This window comes from Mesoplodon mirus (assembly GCF_964341445.2).
Source record: "Mesoplodon mirus genome assembly, chromosome: 1".
Taxonomy (NCBI): domain Eukaryota; kingdom Metazoa; phylum Chordata; class Mammalia; order Artiodactyla; family Ziphiidae; genus Mesoplodon; species Mesoplodon mirus.
Window position 1 is genome coordinate 99,860,186 of NC_138976.1, and position 23,960 is coordinate 99,884,145.

Consider the following 23,960-nt stretch of genomic DNA (forward strand, 5'->3'; position numbering starts at 1 on the left):
TGGCTTCCTGTGTGGACTGAGGCTCTTCCTCACGTTACTCCCCTGCTTCCAGAGTAATCCATTCTTAGCACCACCTAGGAAACCTAGAAACATCAGGAAGCATCAAGTAGAGCTGAAGGGGAGGAGCAGGAGTAGGAAGAATAGTCGATCTTTGAACGCTTGCAGAGATTGCCTGGAAGAACTGGAGGGGACTCACAACCTGGCTTCACCTCTGCGGAGCTGCCTGGGGAGGCTTCCTGGCAAGGGCAACTTTCATCAGCTCTCATGGCAAGACCCTCCTGGTGAGATGTGCAAAGCAGTGCCTGCTGGAGCCTGTGGAGGATACTGCTTGAAGGGTTGGGAACCCTGCAGGAACACCTCCTGTAGGGTTTCCTTCCTGGTTCAAGACACTCGAGAGGTGCTGGAAGCACATATTACAAGGTTTTGGGTAAAGCACGGGTGGACCCTCCCCCTCAAGCTCCTCAAGCCCATCAATCTCTTGAAGTCGACAAAGTTCCAACCCTCCACCACCCTGCGGTTAGCCTCGTCCCCTTCAGCCACCTGTGTATCTGGGTCCCACTCAACAGTCACGTTTGCTGAGTTCCCGGAGAAACCTCCTCAGGCTCATTCAGGAGAGAAGGTGAGAACAGAAGAGTCCGTTCCTGCCCTGAAGAGGCCTCTCCTTGTCCCCTCCACTGTGTGTAAGGAAATCCAGAGTGCCCTGGGAGCGATTCCACCTGGTGACTACCATGGGCCCTCAAAGGCTTCTCTGACTGCACAGCAGGGCAGGCCACCTTCTCAGTCCCTCACACTCAGCCTTGTGGGCAGAACCTGGAAGAGTGAGACTGTGGAATGGGTCAAGAGGGACAGCCTAGAGCCAGGTCCAAGTTCAGCAATGGTCAGGAACGAGCCAAGAGAGGAGAGTGGTGGTCAGGCCTCAGGAGACCCCTGCCATAGGGTAACAGTGATAGAGGTGAACTTAGGATCCCAATCTTTGAGAGGTGAAGAGGCCAGGGAGGCTGTGGAGGCCAAGGAGTCTCCTGCTCTTCAACCACAGTCTAGTGTTATCTTGGAAACCAAAGTGTTGACAAAATCCCAAACCACAAATGTACCTATGAGGAGTTTAGAGGTGCCAGGGGCCAGTAAAAGTTTCCTACTACCTAGAATGTCTGTTTTCCAACATCTAGGTGAGCCATGCCTTAACATGGAGGTTGCTAGTGAGTTTAACTCCAAAGTAAAGGTACAGTCAGACAACCAGCTTCAGGACTTTCCCAAACACAGGTTCCTTGCTGCAGACAACTTGGCTTCTCAGGTGCCTCAGTGCCATCCCCAGAGAGTCCCCACCAGAGACACGTTAGCTTCCCAGGAGCCAAGTGGCCTTATGGAAGGCCAAAGGAGCAACCTAGGGCAGCAGGAGCCCCAAACTTCAAAACTCCAAGACTCATGGAAGAGCCAGAGCAAGATGATTGCCCCTACTTACAAAAGAGAGGACCGTAGGAGGCATAAACCAGGAGAGCACGAAGAGAGGTTTAAAGAACGAGGGACCCCTCAAGCTGGAAGTATGAGCCGCCCTGCCCAGGTCAGGGGCATAACAGACTCTATTGGGAGCAGATGTCTCCAGCTCATGCCAGAGAAGAAATAGAGCCCTCCAGAAAGCCTCTTCAGAAAAAGGATGAGGCTATTTTTAAAGTGGATTTTCCCCAATAAAAAAGTCAATGGTCGAGATGCTCTGCAAAGAAGAAAAAAAAAAAAGCCCATATCAGCCACTGCCCGGAGTCACGGATCAGTCAAAAACAGATCAATCTAGAAGAGTGAGACTGCTGAGGGTCAGGCACTCATGACAGCTGTTGGACAGATCGTAGAAGAAAAAAGAGCAATTCACCATGGACTTCATGCCACACAGTTAAATGAGCACAGACTGGAATTCCAAGTCCCAGTATGTGGGGGTTTCTGCTACCATAGGCTTACCTCCTACCCAGAGCGAGGGAGAATGATGGGTTCTACAGCCTGCAGTCATAAAGCCACCTCCAAGGGCCACAGTTGTTCTGTCAGGGAAAGGGAAGTCAGACACCAACATAGTTTGAAAAGTGTAAGGTTCGACGATGAGCAGCTGGGCCTAAGGTGCCTCCCATCCTTGTCCACCAGGAAGAGTGTGTTTCCAGTTAGTACCTGCCAGTATGGGCCAAGGATTCCAGGTGCCCCAGCCCGCCATCAACACTGTCCAAGGCATTGTCATCTTTGGGGAGGTGTCTTGCCTGGTCGACAGTAAAATCCTTCTTTAGTCTTCCCTTTAGTAGGAAAACATGTCTCCAAGTAAAAATTCAGTCCATGTAGAGAAAATGATTTTCTCATTAGCACATCCAAGATATTTAAAGTTCCCCAATACATGTATATATATATATATATATTTTCTAATAAAAGCATAGTGTAATAGCAAAAAAAAAGAAATTTAAAACGGCATGGAAAAATGCTGAACATTAGGAATAATTAAAGCTATGCAAATCCAAATTACAAAAACCTATCCGCTCACACCAGTCAGAATGGCCATCAGCAAGAATTCTGCAAAAAGTAAATGCTGAAGGGGTTTTAGAGAAATGCCTACCCTTGGTCCAAAGTGGGACATGGTAAGAGCCAGGAATGAAAACAAAAATGAGGTGCCTTGTAAAGGTAAATACTGAGCTACCATTCAATCAAGCATACCCACTGCTGGGCCTATCGCTTGAGGGGATGAGAATCAAAAAAACACAGGCTGGGCTTCACTGGTGGCGCAGTGGTTGAGAGCCCGCCTGCCAATGCAGGGGACACGCGTTCATGCTCCGGGTCGGGAAGATCCCACGTGCCGCGGAGCGGCTTGTCCCGTGAGCTAGGGCTGCTGGGCCTGCGCGTCCGGAGCCTGTGCTCTGCAATGGGAGGGTCCACCGCAGTGAGAGGCCCACGTACCGCAAAAAAAAAAAAAAAACACAAAAAAAACACAGGCTGGCAATCCTCCACAACAGCAATATTTACCATAGCCAACACTTGGAAGCTACGAAAATGTCCATCATCAGAGGAATGCACAAAGAAGAAGTGGTCCATGTACACAATGGAATATGACTCCAATAAAAAGTATATATAAATACAATTTATAAAACAAACATAAGTAAGGAGACATTAGCTTTTGTGGGCATATTCCACTCTAATATTTAACTGAGGAACACCACTGCCCGGATGGTCTGTTTCCCTAGTTCCCAGGTTGGGAAAAGCAGAAATGCTGCCGCTCTCTGGCCGTTACCTGCAACAGCAGCTTTAAGACCTGTGCTAAGGATCACTTCATATGCAGCAGTACTGGTGGGCTGTGAATGAAACCTGCCCTCAAAACGTCTTGAGGGAGGTAATGGCCAAAATATTTCTAAATGTCACACACACTTCATGAAGACAATTTGAAGAGGTAAGCTGTATTCACAGTTGAAGAAAAGAAGGACATGCCAGAAAGCTCAATTTCAAGGGATTATGAGACGCATGCAAATCTAGCCACAAAGTGGTATCGGCTCACACTAGTCAGAACACACATCAGCAAAAAACTATAAACAAAAAATGCTGAAGGTGTTGTGGAGAAGTGCATACCCTCAACTTTAAGCGGGATGTAACCTGGTAAGAGCCACTAATGAGAACAGACTGGAGGTGCCTCTACAAGGTAAATATTCTGCTACCATATGATCCAGCAGGCCCACTCCTGGGCCTATAACCTAAGAAGACAGAAGTGGAAAGACACAGGCAGGCAAATGTGCATTGCCGCAGCATTACAATAGCCATGATGTGGAAGCAACCAAAAAGTCCATCAACAGATGAGTGGACAAAGAAGAACTGGTACATGTACAGACACAATGTTAGCCAAGGAAGAAAAGGACACCATGCCATTTGAAGCACCGTAGATGAGTCTAGAGGTGATCACGTGACTTGTAGTAAGTCAGAAAGAGAAAGACACGTATCGTATGATATCACTTATAGGTGTTATCTAGAAATTGATACCAGTGAAGATATTTCCACAGAGAAGGGCAATCCCAGATTCATTAAACAAACTTATGGTTCACCAACGGAAAGGTGTGAGGATTGGATACATTACGAGATTGGGGTGAACAGACATATACAAACACAGGTGAAATATATAATCACCAAAGGCCTACAGAATACCAAGAGAAGACTACTCAACATTCTGTCATAACGTACATGGGAAAAGGATCCCAGCAAGAACAGACATATGTATATGTGTAAAAGAACCACATCTTGCACACCTGCAACAAGCCAAACATTGTAATCAAACACGCTGTGATAAAAAAAAAATATATTAAATTAAAAAAACGAACAAGAAGTAGTGAGACAAACTTAAGGGGCCTTCTCCTGGCACATTCCATTCTAAATTACAACCTAGAACACAACTTCCAATGAGGCTCTGCTGCCCTAGTAACCAGATTTGGTAAGGGAGAACTGCTGCCCCCTTGTGGCCGTTTCACACAACAGCACCTTTAATCCCAGCGCTAATGGTCAGTTGATATTCAAAATCATTGCAGGCCTGTAAATGACACCTGCCCTGAAAACAAATCCTGGGGTCATATATCGACCAAAAAATTCAAAAGACGTCCATATTTCAAAACGACACTTTCAAGAGGCATATTTTGATCTGCATATTTGTTCTGAACTTTAGGGTTCTGCTTCTTTTTCTTTCTTTCTTTCATTGTTAAAAAAAAAACGGGAATGGAAAAAGGCAACCCTCAGAATGGGAGAAAATATTTGCAAACGAATCCACGGACAAAGGTTTAATCTCCAATATATATAACAGCTCATGCAGCTTAATATTAAAAAAAAACCAAGCAACCCAATACAAAAATGGGCAGAAGATCTAAATAGACGTTTCTTCAAAGAAGACACAGAGATGGCCAAGACGCACATGAAAAGCTGCTCAACATCACTCATCATTAGAGAAATGCACATCAAAACTACAGTGAGGTATCACCTCACACCTGTTAGAATGGGCATCATCAGAAAATGTACAAACAACAAATGCTGGGGAGGGTGTGGACCAAAGGAACCCTCTTCCACTATTGGTGGGAATGTAAATTGATACAGTCACTATGGAGAACAGCATGGAGGTTCCTTAACAAACTAAAAATAGAATTACCATAGGATCCAGCAATCCCACTTCTGGGCATATAGCCAGAGAAAACCATAAATCAAAAAGACACATTCACCACAATGTTCATTGCAGCACTATTTACAATAGCCAGGTAATGGAAGCAACCTAAATGCCCACAGACAGACGAACGGATAATGATGTGGTCCATCTATAAAACGGAATATTACTCAGCCATAAAAAGGAACGAAACTGGGTCATCTGTGGAGACGTCGACGGATCTAGAGACTGTCATACAGAGTGAAGTAAGTCAGAAGGAGAAAAACAAATATTGTATATTAATGCATATATGTGGAACCTAGAAAGATGGTACAGATGACCCGGTTTGCAGGGCAGAAATAGAGACACAGAGGTAGAGAACAAACGTATGGACACCAAGAGGGGGGAAGCCATGGGTTGTTGGTGGTGGGATGAGTCGGGAGATTGGGATTGTCCTGTATACATGTATATGCATAAAATAGATAACTAATAATAATCCTGCTGAATAAAAAAATAAACTTAAATTTCAAAATTTTAAAAAATAAATAAAATTTTAAAATAAAACGGAAAAAATGTTCTTCCCTTCACACAGATGTATTTATAGGAATGAATTATTTCCATGCTTATATCTATAAATACATAGAAGCGGAATAAAATCTCACTTGAACCAAAAAAGAAAAAAAAAACAGAACCCACCAGTTATACACAGGAAAACCCTATCAGGGCACTGGCTCCAGCGGCAAACAATTCTGAAGTTGGTCAGAGGTGGGGAATCATCTCCCATGCAGCCAGCAGCCCCCCCACCCCCGCAAGGAGCGTCCTCATTGCAAAGCTGGGGGACCGTGCCGAGGCGTCTGTGAGTCAACGTGAGCCGAGCCCCAGGCCAGCTGCTGCTGAACTGTTCCCACCCTTCCCAGGTAAAACACCTGAATACGTCCAAGGATTTGAAAGCCTAGAGGAAGGGCCGTGGAGCCACAGCAGCGACAGCACGCAGGCCGACTTGGTGCCTGCAGGCCAGCCAGGATGGTCCTGGCCCCGGGCGCTCTTCTGGAAGCTTTCCATTTCCCTGCCTGAGATACTCCTCCTGTCCCGGCCCCCACTGCTTTTTTCCTTCCTCACCTCTGCCCGGGGAGAAATTCCAACGGAAGGTATGGGTGACACATCCTCTTCTTTAGCAGGTGGCAGCCCGGCAACTCCTGCAGAAAGTCCAGCAGAGCCCCACTCACACCGGGCCACCCACAGAGCCGTGGCCCCTCACTCCCTCCCACCAGCACAGCCCCGAGACTGCTGACGGGGCAGAGAATATGGCGGCAGGCACAGCTGCAGGGGCTCTTGCTGCCTGGAGCCGTGTTTATATGGACCTCAACCCAGGCACACCTGGGGAGGGCTGGCCGGCAGGGTCAGGCTGCCCAGGTCAGCCCATCCTCACCCCTCAGGGACTCACATTGCAGAAAATGGACCTCGCTGAACCGGCCGGGTCCCAGGAACAGGTGTGGGCTCCTGAGAGTCTGGATACACAAGGGGCTGCAGCTCCGGCTTGTTTTCTAATCCTTTTATCTGGCCCATGAGTGGGAGACAACTTCAAGAAGACCCTCTCCTAATGAGAGGAACCCAGGAGTCAGGGAGAGGAGTGGTGATGGGTGGAGACAGAGGCCTGCTGCCCTGGCTGCGGTGGAAGCCTCTGGAAGACCAGGCAGAGGGAGGCCGCACAGAGTGATGCCCAGGGTCACAGACCTGTCGGAGCTTCTGTTTGTTAGCTCAAGTCCTGCTCTGAGGTGCTCTGTGTCAGCTCTGAGTGGCAGGTGATCTGGGCTGCTCTGCAATGAGGGCTACGTGCACGGTACCTGTGTGCCCAGCCCTGCCGGGGTACCTGCCCAGGGCAGCTCCGTATCCTGGGAGGGCCCTGACCACGAGAGCGCCATGGGCTGCTGGGGAGGGGAGGCCTGCCCAGGTGAGCTCCATATCCTGGGATTGCTCTGACCACGAGGACCCCGTGGGCTGCTGGGGACCTGGTAAACGATGTCGGGACAGTCAGTGAAGCCACCGAGGATATACATCCGGTAGTTCCTAATTCCTACACCCTGCTGGTCATTCTACCATCCACCAGGACACGGTATTCTGTATTAGACTTCAGTGATGCCTTCTTCTGTATTGCATTGGTCCCCGAAAGGCTCTGCTGCCCTAGTAACCAGATTTGGCAATGGAGAAATGCTGCCGCCTTGTGGCCGTTTGCCACAACAGCAGCTTTAAACCAAGTGCTCATGGTCACTAAATATTCACACTCATTGCAGCCTGTAAACGGCACCTGCCCTGAAAAACAATCCTGGGGTCGAAAATGGACCCAAAACTTCTAAAGAGGGCAACCATGCAAGAGGACAATTTCAAGAGGTTAAGTGTACTCTCCGTTTTTTTCTGTTATTCTGTACCAGAAATTTAAAACGGCCCCTCCGCCACGCCGCAGTACCCGAGGCCTCGGTTGCCCTGCCTGGGCGGGCGGCGGGGCGCTGCCGGGGCGGGCTGGCCGCGGGGATGGCGGTAAGGCGCAAGGACAAGCGAAGCTGGGCCTCAGGAGGCAGCCCGCGGTCCCCGTCCCCGTCTTCGGCCATACCACCCTGAACGCTCCCGATCTCGTCTGATCTCGGAAGCTAAGCAGGGTCGGGCCTGGTTAGTACTTGGATGGGAGACCGCCTGGGAATACCGGGTGCTGTAGGCTTTTGGCCTCCCGCTGCGGCTCCGCCTTCTCCTTTAGTCGCCCGCGGCGGTGGCCGCCAGCTCCGCCCCCCGCCGGGCACCGCTGCAGGCCCCACCTCATCCGCGCCCCCACCACCACCACCACAGAGCGCCAGAGGCCCGCTCCATGCGGCCCGAAGGCGGCCCTGGAAGGCAGCGGCACACCCGACGCTCCGGGGGTGGCTGGCCCGGACCCAGACTCTGCCGCGGGCCTGGGGGCCGTCCGTGCGGCCCGCGAGCCCCTCCACCTGCACCTGGCCGGCCCCACCGGCGCCCAGCCCCGGCGCCGCCACCTGTCCGCCGCTGTGGCTCTCCGCAGCTCTCTCCGGATAAAGCTGGATAAAGGTCTGGATGGGAAGGAGGGGCAGTGATTCAGCCTGTTGCTCTTAGTGCCCCTCCCCCACACTCAGGAGCCCTTTGTGACAAGGCCACAGCTCTGTGATGCAGGCCTGGGGTTCTGCCATCAAGTGAACTCCCAGGGCTCTGTTGCCTGAGGGCGGCAATGCAGTTCAGAAGACGGAGAATCTCTTTTCTTTGAAAAACACTGTTGCTATCTGGCTGAGATCCAGCCCAACTTCCTGGGTGATTGATATCATCCTTGGCTTCCTGTGTGGACTGGGGCTCTTCCTCGTGTTACTCCCCTGCTTCCAGAGTAATCCATTCTTAGCACCACCTAGGAAACCTAGAAACATCAGGAAGCATCAAGTAGAGCTGAAGGGGAGGAGCAGGAGTAGGAAGAAAAGTCGATCTTTGAAAGCTTGCAGAGATTGCCTGGAAGAACTGGAGGGGACTCACAACCTGGCTTCACCTCTGCGGAGCTGCCTGGGGAGGCTTCCTGGCAAGGGCAACTTTCATCAGCTCTCATGGCAAGACCCTCCTGGTGAGATGTGCAAAGCAGTGCCTGCTGGAGCCTGTGGAGGATACTGCTTGAAGGGTTGGGAACCCTGCAGGAACACCTCCTGTAGGGTTTCCTTCCTGGTTCAAGACACTCGAGAGGTGCTGGAAGCACATATTACAAGGTTTTGGGTAAAGCACGGGTGGACCCTACCCCTCAAGGTCCTCAAGCCCATCAATCTCTTGAAGTGGACAAAGTTCCAACCCTCCACCACCCTGCGGTTAGCCTCGTCCCCTTCAGCCACCTGTGTATCTGGGTCCCACTCAACAGTCACGTTTGCTGAGTTCCCGGAGAAACCTCCTCAGGCTCATTCAGGAGAGAAGGTGAGAACAGAAGAGTCCGTTCCTGCCCTGAAGAGGCCTCTCCTTGTCCCCTCCACTGTGTGTAAGGAAATCCAGAGTGCCCTGGGAGCGATTCCACCTGGTGACTACCATGGGCCCTCAAAGGCTTCTCTGACTGCACAGCAGGGCAGGCCACCTTCTCAGTCCCTCACACTCAGCCTTGTGGGCAGAACCTGGAAGAGTGAGACTGTGGAATGGGTCAAGAGGGACAGCCTAGAGCCAGGTCCAAGTTCAGCAATGGTCAGGAACGAGCCAAGAGTGGAGAGTGGTGGTCAGGCCTCAGGAGACCCCTGCCATAGGGTAACAATGATGGAGGTGAACTTAGGATCCCAATCTTTGAGAGGTGAAGAGGCCAGGGAGGCTGTGGAGGCCAAGGAGTCTCCTGCTCTTCAACCACAGTCTAGTGTTATCTTGGAAACCAAAGTGTTGACAAAATCCCAAACCACAAATGTAGCTATGAGGAGTTTAGAGGTGCCAGGGGCCTGTAAAAGTTTCCTACTACCTAGAATGTCTGTTTTCCAACATCTAGGTGAGCCATGCCTTAACATGGAGGTTGCTAGTGAGTTTAACTCCAAAGTAAAGGAACAGTCAGACAACCAGCTTCAGGACTTTCTCAAACACAGGTTCCTTGCTGCAGACAACTTGGCTTCTCAGGTGCCTCAGTGCCATCCCCAGAGAGTCCCCACCAGAGACACGTTAGCTTCCCAGGAGCCAAGTGGCCTTATGGAAGGCCAAAGGAGCAACCTAGGGCAGCAGGAGCCCCAAACTTCAAAACTCCAAGACTCATGGAAGAGCCAGAGCAAGATGATTGCCCCTACTTACAAAAGAGAGGACCGTAGGAGGCATAAACCAGGAGAGCACGAAGAGAGGTTTAAAGAATGAGGGACCCCTCAAGCTGGAAGTATGAGCCGCCCTGCCCAGGTCAGGGGAATAACAGACTCTATTGGAAGCAGATGTCTCCAGCTCATGCCAGAGAAGAAATAGAGCCCTCCAGAAAGCCTCTTCAGAAAAAGGATGAGGCTATTTTTAAAGTGGATTTTCCCCAATAAAAAAGTCAATGGTCGAGATGCTCTGCAAAGAAAAAAAAAAAAAAGCCCATATCAGCCACTGCGCAGAGTCACGGATCAGTCAAAAGCAGATCAATCTTGAAGAGTGAGACTGCTGAGGGTCAGGTACTCATGACAGCTGTTGGACAGATCGTAGAAGAAAAAAGAGCAATTCACCATGGACTTAATGCCACAGAGTTAAATGAGCACAGAGTGGCATTCCAAGTCCCAGTATGTGGGGGTTTCTGCTACCATAGGCTTACCTCCTACCCAGAGCGAGGGAGAATGATGGGTTCTACAGCCTGCAGTCATAAAGCCACCTCCAAGGGCCAGAGTTGTTCTGTCAGGGAAAGGGAAGTCAGACACCAACATAGTTTGAAAAGTGTAAGGTTCGACGATGAGCAGCTGGGCCTAAGGTGCCTCCCATCCTTGTCCCCCAGGAAGAGTGTGTTTCCAGTTAGTACCTGCCAGTATGGGCCAAGGATTCCACGTGCCCCAGCCCACCATAAACACTGTCCAAGGCATTGTCATCTTTGGGGAGGTGTCTTGCCTGGTCGACAGTAAAATCCTTCTTTAGTCTTCCCTTTAGTAGGAAAACATGTCTCCAAGTAAAAATTCTGTCCATGTAGAGAAAATGATTTTCTCATTAGCACATCCAAGATATTTAATGTTCCGCAATACATATATATATATTTTTTTCTAATAAAAGCAAAGTGTAATGGCCAAAAAAAGAAATTTAAAACGACATGGAAAAATGCTGAACATTAGGAATAATTAAAGATATGCAAATCCAAATTACAAAAACCTATCTGCTCACACCAGTCAGAATGGCCATCAGCAAGAATTCTGCACAAAGTAAATGCTGAAGGCGTTTTAGAGAAATGCCTACACTTGGTCGAAAGTGGGACATGGTAAGAGCCAGTAATGAAAAGAAAAATGAGGTGCCTTGTAAAGGTAAATACTGAGCTACCATTCAATCAAGCATACCCACTGCTGGGCCTATCGCCTGAGGGGATGAGAATCAAAAAAACACAGGCTGGGCTTCACTGGTGGTGCAGTGGTTGAGAGCCCGCCTGCCAATGCAGGGGACACGCGTTCATGCTCCGGGTCGGGAAGATCCCACGTGCCGCGGAGCGGCTTGTCCCGTGAGCTAGGGCTGCTGAGCCTGCACATCCGGAGCCTGTGCTGTGCAATGGGAGGGTCCACCGCAGTGAGAGGCCCACGTACCGCAAAAAAAAAAAAAAATAACAAAAAAGAAAAAAAAAACACAGGCTGGCAATCCTCCACTCCAGCAATATTTACCATAGCCAACACTTGGAAGCTACGAAAATGTCCATCGTCAGAGGAATGCACAAAGAAGAAGTGGTCCATGTACACAATGGAATATGACTCCAATAAAAATATATATAAATACAATTTATAAAACAAACATAAGTAAGGAGACATCAGCTTTTGGGGGCACATTCCACTCTAATATATAACCGAGGAACACCACTGCCCGGATGGTCTGTTTCCCTAGTTCCCAGGTTGGGAAAAGCAGAAATGCTGCCGCCCTCTGGCCGTTACCTGCAACAGCAGCTTTAAGACCTGTGCTAAGGGTCACTTCATATGCAGCAGTACTGGTGGGCTGTAAATGAAACCTGCCCTCCAAACGTCTTGAGGGAGGTAATGGCCAAAATATTTCTAAATGTCACACACACTTCACGAAGACAATTTGAAGAGGTAAGCTGTACTCACAGTTGAAGAAAAGAAGGACATGCCAGAAAGCTCAATTTCAAGGGATTATGAGACGCATGCAAATCCAGCCACAAAGTGGTATCGGCTCACACTAGTCAGAACACACATCAGCAAAAAAACTACAAACAAAAAATGCTGAAGGTGTTGTGGAGAAGTGCATACCCTCAACTTTAAGCGGGACGTAACCTGGTAAGAGCCACTAATGAGAACAGACTGGAGGTGCCTCTACAAGGTAAACATTCTGCTACCATATGATCCAGCAGGCCCACTCCTGGGCCTATAACCTAAGAAGACAGAATTGGAAAGACACAGGCAGGCAAATGTGCATTGCCGCAGCATTACAATAGCCATGACGTGGAAGCAACCAAAAAGTCCATCAACAGATGAGTGGACAAAGAAGAACTGGTACATGTACAGACAGAATATTAGCCAAGGAAGAAAAGGACACCATGCCATTTGCAGCACCGTAGATGAGTCTAGAGGTGATCACGTGACTTGTAGTAAGTCAGAAAGAGAAAGACACGTATCGTATGATATCACTTATAGGTGTTACCTAAAAATTGATACCAGTGAAGATATTTCCACAGAGAAGGGCAATCCCAGATTCATTAAACAAACTTATGGTTCACCAACGGAAAGGTGTGAGGATTGGATACATTACGAGACTGGGGTGAACAGACATATACAAACACAGGTGAAATATATAATCACCAAAGACCTACAGAATACCAAGAGAAGACTACTCAACATTCTGTCATAACGTACATTGGAAAAGGATCCCAGCAAGAACAGACATATGTATACGTGTAAAATAACCACATCTTGCACACCTGCAACAAGCCAAACATTGTAATCAAACACGCTGTGATAAAAAAAAATAAAAAAAAAATAAATTAAAAAAACGAACAAAAGTAGTGAGACAAACTTAAGGGGCCTTCTCCTGGCACATTCCATTCTAAATTACAACCTCGGACACGACTTCCATTGAGGCTCTGCTGCCCTAGTAACCAGATTTGGTAAGGGAGAACTGCTGCCCCCTTGTGGCCGTTTCACACAACAGCACCTTTAATCCCAGCGCTAATGGTCAGTTGATATTCAAAATCATTGCAGGCCTGTAAATGACACCTGCCCTGAAAACAAATCCTGGGGTCATATATCGACCAAAAAATTCAAAAGACGTCCATATTTCAAAACGACACTTTCAAGAGGCATATTTTGTTCTGCATATTTGTTCTGCACATTAGGGTTCTGCTTCTTTTTCTTTCTTTCTTTCTTTGTTAAAAAAAAAAAAAACGGGAATGGAAAAAGGCAACCCTCAGAATGGGAGAAAATATTTGCAAACGAATCCACGGACAAAGGTTTAATCTGCAATATATATAACAGCTCATGCAGCTTAATATTAAAAAAAAATAACAAACAACCCAATACAAAAATGGGCAGAAGGTCTAAATAGACGTTTCTTCAAAGAAGACACAGAGATGGCCAAGACGCACATGAAAAGCTGCTCAACATCACTCATCATTAGAGAAATGCACATCAAAACTACAGTGAGGTATCACCTCACACCTGTTAGAATGGACATCATCAGAAAATGTACAAACAACAAATGCTGGGGAGGGTGTGGACCAAAGGAACCCTCTTCCACTATTGGTGGGAATGTAAATTGATACAGTCACTATGGAGAACAGCATGGAGGTTCCTTAACAAACTAAAAATAGAATTACCATAGGATCCAGCAATCCCACTTCTGGGCATATAGCCAGAGAAAACCATAAATCAAAAAGACACATTCGGGCCTCCCTGGTGGCGCAGTGGTTGAGAGTCCGCCTGCCGATGCAGGGGATACGGGTTCGTGCCCCAGTCTGGGAGGATCCCATATGCCCCGGAGCGGCTGGGCCCGTGAGCCATGGCCGCTGAGCCTGTGCGTCCGGAGCCTGTGCTCCACAACTGGAGAGGCCACAACACTGAGAGGCCCGCGTACAGCAAAAAAAAAAAAAAAAAAAAAAAAAAGACACATTCACCACAATGTTCATTGCAGCACTATTTACAATAGCCAGGTAATGGAAGCAACCTAAATGCCCACAGACAGACGAACGGATAATGATGTGGTCCATCTATAAAACGGAATATTACTCAGGCATAAAAAGGAACGAAACTGGGTCATCTGTGGAGACGTCGACGGATCTAGAGACTGTCATACAGAGTGAAGTAAGTCAGAAGGAGAAAAACAAATATTGTATATTAATGCATATATGTGGAACCTAGAAAAATGGTACAGATGACCCGGTTTGCAGGGCAGAATTAGAGACACAGATGTAGAGAACAAACGTATGGACACCAAGAGGGGGGAAGCCATGGGTTGTTGGTGGTGGGATGAGTCGGGAGATTGGGATTGTCCTGTATACATGTATATGCATAAAATAGATAACTAATAATAATCCTGCTGAATAAAAAAATAAACTTAAATTTCAAAATTTTAAAAAATAAATAAAATTTTAAAATAAAACGGAAAAAAAGTTCTTCCCTTCACACAGATGTATTTATAGGAATGAATTATTTCCATGCTTATATCTATAAATACATAGAAGAGGAATAAATTCTAACTTGAACCAAAAAAGAAAAAAAAAAAAAACAGAACCCACCAGTTATACACAGGAAAACCCTATCAGGGCACTGGCTCCAGCGGCAAACAATTCTGAAGTTGGTCAGAGGTGGGGAATCATCTCCCATGCAGCCAGCAGCCCCCCCACCCCCGCAAGGAGCGTCCTCATTGCAAAGCTGGGGGACCGTGCCGAGGCGTCTGTGAGTCAACGTGAGCCGAGCCCCAGGCCAGCTGCTGCTGAACTGTTCCCACCCTTCCCAGGTAAAACACCTGAATATGTCCAAGGACTTGAAAGCCTAGAGGAAGGGCCGTGGAGCCACAGCAGCGACAGCACGCAGGCCGACTTGGTGCCTGCAGGCCAGCCAGGATGGTCCTGGCCCCGGGCGCTCTTCTGGAAGCTTTCCATTTCCCTGCCTGAGATACTCCTCCTGTCCCGGCCCCCACTGCTTTTTTCCTTCCTCACCTCTGCCCGGGGAGAAATTCCAACGGAAGGTATGGGTGACACATCCTCTTCTTTAGCAGGTGGCAGCCCGGCAACTCCTGCAGAAAGTCCAGCAGAGCCCCACTCACACCGGGCCACCCACAGAGCCGTGGCCCCTCACTCCCTCCCACCAGCACAGCCCCGAGACTGCTGACGGGGCAGAGAATATGGCGTCAGGCACAGCTGCAGGGGCTCTTGCTGCCTGGAGCCGTGTTTATATGGACCTCAACCCAGGCACACCTGGGGAGGGCTGGCCGGCAGGGTCAGGCTGCCCAGGTCAGCCCATCCTCACCCCTCAGGGACTCACATTGCAGAAAATGGACCTCGCTGAACTGGCCAGGTCCAAGGAACAGGTGTGGGCTCCTGAGAGTCTGGATAGACAAGGGGCTGCAGCTCCGGCTTGTTTTCTAATCCTTTTATCTGGCCCATGAGTGGGAGACAACTTCAAGAAGACCCTCTCCTAATGAGAGGAACCCAGGAGTCAGGGAGAGGAGGGGTGATGGGTGGAGACAGAGGCCTGGTGCCCCGGCTGCGGTGGAAGCCTCTGGAAGACCAGGCAGAGGGAGGCCGCACAGAGTGATGCCCAGGGTCACAGACCTGTCGGAGCTGCTGTTTGTTAGTTCAAGTCCTGCTCCGAGGTGCTCTGTGTCAGCTCTGAGTGACAGGTGATCTGGGCTGCTCTGCAATGAGGGCTACGTGCACGGTACCTGTGTGCCCAGCCCTGCCGGGGTACCTGCCCAGGGCAGCTCCGTATCCTGGGAGGGGCCTGACCACGAGAGCGCCATGGGCTGCTGGGGAGGGGGGGCCTGCCCAGGTGAGATCCATATCCTGGGATTGCCCTGACCACGAGAGCCCCGTGGGCTGCTGGGGACCTGGTAAACGATGTCGGGACAGTCAGTGAAGCCACCGAGGATATACATCCGGTAGTTCCTAATTCCTACACCCTGCTGGTCATTCTACCATCCACCAGGACACGGTATTCTGTATTAGACTTCAGTGATGCCTTCTTCTCTATTCCATTCGTCCCCAAAAGGCTCTGCTGCCCTAGTAACCAGATTTGGGAATGGAGAAATGCTGCCGCCTTGTGGCCGTTTGCCACAACAGCAGCTTTAAACCCAGTGCTCATGGTCACTAAATATTCACACTCATTGCAGCCTGTAAATGGCACCTGCCCTGAAAAACAATCCTGGGGTCGAAAATGGACCCAAAACTTCTAAAGAGGGCAACCATGCAAGAGGACAATTTCAAGTGGTTAATTGTACTCTCCGTTTTTTTCTGTTTTTCTGTACCAGAAAATTAAAATGGCCCCTCCGCCACGCCGCGGTACCCGAGGCCTCCGTTGCCCTGCCTGGGCGGGCGGCGGGGCGCTGCCGGGGCGGGCTGGCCGCGGGGATGGCGGTAAGGCGCAAGGACAAGCGAAGCTGGGCCTCAAGAGGCAGCCCGCGGTCCCCGCCCCCGCCTACGGCCATACCAGCCTGAACGCGCCCGATCTCGTCTGATCTCGGAAGCGAAGCAGGGTCGGGCCTGGTTAGTACTTGGATGGGAGACCGCCTGGGAATACCGGGTGCTGTAGGCTTTTGGCCTCCCGCTGCGGCTCCGCCTTCTCTTTAGTCGCCCGCGGCGGTGGCCGCCAGCTCCGCCCCCCGCCGGGCACCGCTGCAGGCCCCACCTCATCCGCGCCCCCACCACCACCACCACAGAGCGCCAGAGGCCCGCTCCATGCGGCCCGAAGGCGGCCCTGGAAGGCAGCGGCACACCCGACGCTCCGGGGGTGGCTGGCCCGGACCCAGACTCTGCCGCGGGCCCGGGGGCCGTCCGTGCGGCCCGCGAGCCCCTCCACCTGCACCTGGCCGGCCCCACCGGCGCCCAGCACCGGAGCCGCCACCTGTCCGCCGCTGTGGCTCTCCGCAGCTCTCTCTGGATAAAGCTGGATAAAGGTCTGGATGGGAAGGAGGGGCAGTGATTCAGCCTGTTGCTCTTAGTGCCCCTCCCCCACACTCAGGAGCCCTTTGTGACAAGGCCACAGCTCTGTGATGCAGGCCTGGGGTTCTGCCATCAAGTGAACTCCCAGGGCTCTGTTGCCTGAGGGCGGCAATGCAGTTCAGAAGACGGAGAATCTCTTTTCTTTGAAAAACACTGTTGCTATCTGGCTGAGATCCAGCCCAACTTCCTGGGTGATTGATATCATCCTTGGCTTCCTGTGTGGACTGGGGCTCTTCCTCGTGTTACTCCCCTGCTTCCAGAGTAATCCATTCTTAGCACCACCTAGGAAACCTAGAAACATCAGGAAGCATCAAGTAGAGCTGAAGGGGAGGAGCAGGAGTAGGAAGAAAAGTCGATCTTTGAAAGCTTGCAGAGATTGCCTGGAAGAACTGGAGGGGACTCACAACCTGGCTTCACCTCTGCGGAGCTGCCTGGGGAGGCTTCCTGGCAAGGGCAACTTTCATCAGCTCTCATGGCAAGACCCTCCTGGTGAGATGTGCAAAGCAGTGCCTGCTGGAGCCTGTGGAGGATACTGCTTGAAGGGTTGGGAACCCTGCAGGAACACCTCCTGTAGGGTTTCCTTCCTGGTTCAAGACACTCGAGAGGTGCTGGAAGCACATATTACAAGGTTTTGGGTAAAGCACGGGTGGACCCTACCCCTCAAGCTCCTCAAGCCCATCAATCTCTTGAAGTCGACAAAGTTCCAACACTCCACCACCCTGCGGTTAGCCTCGTCCCCTTCAGCCACCTGTGTATCTGGGTCCCACTCAACAGTCACGTTTGCTGAGTTCCCGGAGAAACCTCCTCAGGCTCATTCAGGAGAGAAGGTGAGAACAGAAGGGTCCGTTCCTGCCCTGAAGAGGCCTCTCCTTGTCCCCTCCACTGTGTGTAAGGAAATCCAGAGTGCCCTGGGAGCGATTCCACCTGGTGACTACCATGGGCCCTCAAAGGCTTCTCTGACTGCACAGCAGGGCAGGCCACCTTCTCAGTCCCTCACACTCAGCCTTGTGGGCAGAACCTGGAAGAGTGAGACTGTGGAATGGGTCAAGAGGGACAGCCTAGAGCCAGGTCCAAGTTCAGCAATGGTCAGGAACGAGCCAAGAGAGGAGAGTGGTGGTCAGGCCTCAGGAGACCCCTGCCATAGGGTAACAGTGATAGAGGTGAACTTAGGATCCCAATCTTTGAGAGGTGAAGAGGCCAGGGAGGCTGTGGAGGCCAAGGAGTCTCCTGCTCTTCAACCACAGTCTAGTGTTATCTTGGAAACCAAAGTGTTGACAAAATCCCAAACCACAAATGTACCTATGAGGAGTTTAGAGGTGCCAGGGGCCAGTAAAAGTTTCCTACTACCTAGAATGTCTGTTTTCCAACATCTAGGTGAGCCATGCCTTAACATGGAGGTTGCTAGTGAGTTTAACTCCAAAGTAAAGGAACAGTCAGACAACCAGCTTCAGGACTTTCTCAAACACAGGTTCCTTGCTGCAGACAACTTGGCTTCTCAGGTGCCTCAGTGCCATCCCCAGAGAGTCCCCACCAGAGACACGTTAGCTTCCCAGGAGCCAAGTGGCCTTATGGAAGGCCAAAGGAGCAACCTAGGGCAGCAGGAGCCCCAAACTTCAAAACTCCAAGACTCATGGAAGAGCCAGAGCAAGATGATTGCCCCTACTTACAAAAGAGAGGACCGTAGGAGGCATAAACCAGGAGAGCACGACGAGAGGTTTAAAGAATGAGGGACACCTCAAGCTGGAAGTATGAGCCGCCCTGCCCAGGTCAGGGGCATAACAGACTCTATTGGGAGCAGATGTCTCCAGCTCATGCCAGAGAAGAAATAGAGCCCTCCAGAAAGCCTCTTCAGAAAAAGGATGAGGCTATTTTTAAAGTGGATTTTCCCCAATAAAAAAGTCAATGGTCGAGATGCTCTGCAAAGAAAAAAAAAAAAAGCCCATATCAGCCACTGCGCAGAGTCACGGATCAGTCAAAAGCAGATCAATCTTGAAGAGTGAGACTGCTGAGGGTCAGGTACTCATGACAGCTGTTGGACAGATCGTAGAAGAAAAAAGAGCAATTCACCATGGACTTAATGCCACAGAGTTAAATGAGCACAGAGTGGCATTCCAAGTCCCAGTATGTGGGGGTTTCTGCTACCATAGGCTTACCTCCTACCCAGAGCGAGGGAGAATGATGGGTTCTACAGCCTGCAGTCATAAAGCCACCTCCAAGGGCCAGAGTTGTTCTGTCAGGGAAAGGGAAGTCAGACACCAACATAGTTTGAAAAGTGTAAGGTTCGACGATGAGCAGCTGGGCCTAAGGTGCCTCCCATCCTTGTCCCCCAGGAAGAGTGTGTTTCCAGTTAGTACCTGCCAGTATGGGCCAAGGATTCCACGTGCCCCAGCCCACCATAAACACTGTCCAAGGCATTGTCATCTTTGGGGAGGTGTCTTGCCTGGTCGACAGTAAAATCCTTCTTTAGTCTTCCCTTTAGTAGGAAAACATGTCTCCAAGTAAAAATTCTGTCCATGTAGAGAAAATGATTTTCTCATTAGCACATCCAAGATATTTAATGTTCCCCAATACATATATATATATTTTTTTCTAATAAAAGCATAGTGTATTGGCCAAAAAAAGAAATTTAAAACGACATGGAAAAATGCTGAACATTAGGAATAATTAAAGATATGCAAATCCAAATTACAAAAACCTATCTGCTCACACCAGTCAGAATGGCCATCAGCAAGAATTCTGCACAAAGTAAATGCTGAAGGGGTTTTAGAGAAATGCCTACACTTGGTCGAAAGTGGGACATGGTAAGAGCCAGTAATGAAAAGAAAAATGAGGTGCCTTGTAAAGGTAAATACTGAGCTACCATTCAATCAAGCATACCCACTGCTGGGCCTATCGCCTGAGGGGATGAGAATCAAAAAAACACAGGCTGGGCTTCACTGGTGGTGCAGTGGTTGAGAGCCCGCCTGCCAATGCAGGGGACACGCGTTCATGCTCCGGGTCGGGAAGATCCCACGTGCCGCGGAGCGGCTTGTCCCGTGAGCTAGGGCTGCTGAGCCTGCACATCCGGAGCCTGTGCTGTGCAATGGGAGGGTCCACCGCAGTGAGAGGCCCACGTACCGCAAAAAAAAAAAAAAATAACAAAAAAGAAAAAAAAAAAACACAGGCTGGCAATCCTCCACTCCAGCAATATTTACCATAGCCAACACTTGGAAGCTACGAAAATGTCCATCGTCAGAGGAATGCACAAAGAAGAAGTGGTCCATGTACACAATGGAATATGACTCCAATAAAAATATATATAAATACAATTTATAAAACAAACATAAGTAAGGAGACATTAGCTTTTGGGGGCACATTCCACTCTAATATATAACCGAGGAACACCACTGCCCGGATGGTCTGTTTCCCTAGTTCCCAGGTTGGGAAAAGCAGAAATGCTGCCGCCCTCTGGCCGTTACCTGCAACAGCAGCTTTAAGACCTGTGCTAAGGGTCACTTCATATGCAGCAGTACTGGTGGGCTGTGAATGAAACCTGCCCTCAAAACGTCTTGAGGGAGGTAATGGCCAAAATATTTCTAAATGTCACACACACTTCACAAAGACAATTTGAAGAGGTAAGCTGTACTCACAGTTGAAGAAAAGAAGGACGTGCCAGAAAGCTCAATTTCAAGGGATTATGAGACGCATGCAAATCCAGCCACAAAGTGGTATCGGCTCACACTAGTCAGAACACACATCAGCAAAAAAACTACAAACAAAAAATGCTGAAGGTGTTGTGGAGAAGTGCATACCCTCAACTTTAAGCGGGACATAACCTGGTAAGAGCCACTAATGAGAACAGACTGGAGGTGCCTCTACAAGGTAAACATTCCGCTACCATATGATCCAGCAGGCCCACTCCTGGGCCTATAACCTAAGAAGACAGAATTGGAAAGACACAGGCAGGCAAATGTGCATTGCCGCAGCATTACAATAGCCATGACGTGGAAGCAACCAAAAAGTCCATCAACAGATGAGTGGACAAAGAAGAACTGGTACATGTACAGACAGAATATTAGCCAAGGAAGAAAAGGACACCATGCCATTTGCAGCACCGTAGATGAGTCTAGAGGTGATCACGTGACTTGTAGTAAGTCAGAAAGAGAAAAACACGTATCGTATGATATCACTTATAGGTGTTACCTAAAAATTGATACCAGTGAAGATATTTCCACAGAGAAGGGCAATCCCAGATTCATTAAACAAACTTATGGTTCACCAACGGAAAGGTGTGAGGATTGGATACATTACGAGACTGGGGTGAACAGACATATACAAACACAGGTGAAATATATAATCACCAAAGACCTACAGAATACCAAGAGAAGACTACTCAACATTCTGTCATAACGTACATGGGAAAAGGATCCCAGCAAGAACAGACATATGTATACGTGTAAAATAACCACATCTTGCACACCTGCAACAAGCCAAACATTGTAATCAAACACGCTGTGATAAAAAAAAATAAAAAAAAATAAATTAAAAAAACGAACAAAAGTAGTGAGACAAACTTAAGGGGCCTTCTCCTGGCACATTCCATTCTAAATTACAACCTAGGACACGACTTCCATTGAGGCTCTGCTGCCCTAGTAACCAGATTTGGTAAGGGAGAACTGCTGCCCCCTTGTGGCCGTTTCACACAACAGCACCTTTAATCCCAGCGCTAATGGTCAGTTGATATTCAAAATCATTGCAGGCCTGTAAATGACACCTGCCCTGAAAACAAATCCTGGGGTCATATATCGACCAAAAAATTCAAAAGACGTCCATATTTCAAAACGACACTTTCAAGAGGCATATTTTGTTCTGCATATTTTTTCTGCACATTAGGGTTCTGCTTCTTTTTCTTTCTTTCTTTCTTTGTTAAAAAAAAAAAACGGGAATGGAAAAAGGCAACCCTCAGAATGGGAGAAAATATTTGCAAACGAATCCACGGACAAAGGTTTAATCTGCAATATATATAACAGCTCATGCAGCTTAATATTAAAAAAAAATAACAAACAACCCAATACAAAAATGGGCAGAAGGTCTAAATAGACGTTTCTTCAAAGAAGACACAGAGATGGCCAAGACGCACATGAAAAGCTGCTCAACATCACTCATCATTAGAGAAATGCACATCAAAACTACAGTGAGGTATCACCTCACACCTGTTAGAATGGACATCATCAGAAAATGTACAAACAACAAATGCTGGGGAGGGTGTGGACCAAAGGAACCCTCTTCCACTATTGGTGGGAATGTAAATTGATACAGTCACTATGGAGAACAGCATGGAGGTTCCTTAAAAAACTAAAAATAGAATTACCATAGGATCCAGCAATCCCACTTCTGGGCATATAGCCAGAGAAAACCATAAATCAAAAAGACACATTCGGGCCTCCCTGGTGGCGCAGTGGTTGAGAGTCCGCCTGCCGATGCAGGGGATACGGGTTCGTGCCCCAGTCTGGGAGGATCCCATATGCCCCGGAGCGGCTGGGCCCGTGAGCCATGGCCGCTGAGCCTGTGCGTCCGGAGCCTGTGCTCCGCAACTGGAGAGGCCACAACAGTGAGAGGCCCGCGTACAGCAAAAAAAAAAAAAAAAAAAAAAAAAAAAAAGACACATTCACCACAATGTTCATTGCAGCACTATTTACAATAGCCAGGTAATGGAAGCAACCTAAATGCCCACAGACAGACAAACGGATAATGATGTGGTCCATCTATAAAACGGAATATTACTCAGCCATAAAAAGGAACGAAACTGGGTCATCTGTGGAGACGTCGACGGATCTAGAGACTGTCATACAGAGTGAAGTAAGTCAGAAGGAGAAAAACAAATATTGTATATTAATGCATATATGTGGAACCTAGAAAAATGGTACAGATGACCCGGTTTGCAGGGCAGAATTAGAGACACAGATGTAGAGAACAAACGTATGGACACCAAGAGGGGGGAAGCCATGGGTTGTTGGTGGTGGGATGAGTCGGGAGATTGGGATTGTCCTGTATACATGTATATGCATAAAATAGATAACTAATAATAATCCTGCTGAATAAAAAAATAAACTTAAATTTCAAAATTTTAAAAAATAAATAAAATTTTAAAATAAAACGGAAAAAAAGTTCTTCCCTTCACACAGATGTATTTATAGGAATGAATTATTTCCATGCTTATATCTATAAATACATAGAAGAGGAATAAATTCTAACTTGAACCAAAAAAGAAAAAAAAAAAAAAACAGAACCCACCAGTTATACACAGGAAAACCCTATCAGGGCACTGGCTCCAGCGGCAAACAATTCTGAAGTTGGTCAGAGGTGGGGAATCATCTCCCATGCAGCCAGCAGCCCCCCCACCCCCGCAAGGAGCGTCCTCATTGCAAAGCTGGGGGACCGTGCCGAGGCGTCTGTGAGTCAACGTGAGCCGAGCCCCAGGCCAGCTGCTGCTGAACTGTTCCCACCCTTCCCAGGTAAAACACCTGAATATGTCCAAGGACTTGAAAGCCTAGAGGAAGGGCCGTGGAGCCACAGCAGCGACAGCACGCAGGCCGACTTGGTGCCTGCAGGCCAGCCAGGATGGTCCTGGCCCCGGGCGCTCTTCTGGAAGCTTTCCATTTCCCTGCCTGAGATACTCCTCCTGTCCCGGCCCCCACTGCTTTTTTCCTTCCTCACCTCTGCCCGGGGAGAAATTCCAACGGAAGGTATGGGTGACACATCCTCTTCTTTAGCAGGTGGCAGCCCGGCAACTCCTGCAGAAAGTCCAGCAGAGCCCCACTCACACCGGGCCACCCACAGAGCCGTGGCCCCTCACTCCCTCCCACCAGCACAGCCCCGAGACTGCTGACGGGGCAGAGAATATGGCGTCAGGCACAGCTGCAGGGGCTCTTGCTGCCTGGAGCCGTGTTTATATGGACCTCAACCCAGGCACACCTGGGGAGGGCTGGCCGGCAGGGTCAGGCTGCCCAGGTCAGCCCATCCTCACCCCTCAGGGACTCA